The sequence below is a fragment of the Lactuca virosa genome, chromosome 5, assembly GCF_052849685.1.
Source record: "Lactuca virosa cultivar CGN04683 chromosome 5, Lactuca_virosa_CGN04683_v6, whole genome shotgun sequence".
Taxonomy (NCBI): Eukaryota; Viridiplantae; Streptophyta; class Magnoliopsida; order Asterales; family Asteraceae; genus Lactuca; species Lactuca virosa.
In genome coordinates, this window is record NC_136430.1 from 7,506,384 (window position 1) to 7,507,006 (window position 623).

A 623-nucleotide genomic window follows, 5' to 3' on the forward strand; every position below is an offset into this window, starting at 1 on the left:
TTTTCGCACCCAACTCTTATTGGATGGATTGTTTGATCCATCTTAGTCATCCTCCTATCCATGTTTGCAACATTTCCAGAACTGACGACATGTCTTCCGAAGCAGCATTCGCCGATCCCCTTCTTACATCATTCCTCGGGTTATGGTACACTCTAGAGTGTTTAGATAAATCTTAAATGAGCTCCTTGATTTCTGCGGTATTTTTCATGGTTAAAGGGCCTTGAGAATCAAGCAATTGCCTAGTTGTGACATTCACCCCAACATAAAAGATAGAAACCTCTTGTTGCACATTGAGATCATTTTGGGGGCAATTCCGAAGTATACCCTTGTAGCGCTCCCATGCTTCAAACAACGTCTCCCCCATTTGTTGTTCAAAATTAGAAATGACCTTTTTGAGCTTAGCAATCTTGGATGGTGGGAAAAATTGTTCCAAAAACTCCTCAAGCATTTTTGCCCATGTAATGATCGCGTCTGGTGGAAGTGCCTTTAGCCAATCCTTGGCAGCTCCCTTGAAAGTAACATGGAGCATCCTCAACAACACTGTTTCCTGTGGAACATTTGGAATGTTAAAGTAGTCGGCGATGTCATTGACTTCATCAAGATGCTTATAGGCGTCCTGATGA

The 623-nt window shown here is 42.4% G+C and overlaps 1 non-coding gene across 1 annotated transcript; it reads left to right on the forward strand.

Annotated features, from left to right (window-relative positions):
- Nucleotides 1-293: 293 nt before the first annotated feature.
- LOC145118279 (small nucleolar RNA R71) lies at nucleotides 294-400 on the forward strand. The gene has a single exon (XR_013713238.1). It is a non-coding gene; the product is annotated as a small nucleolar RNA R71 (small nucleolar RNA).
- The last annotated feature ends 223 nt before the right edge of the window (nucleotides 401-623 follow it).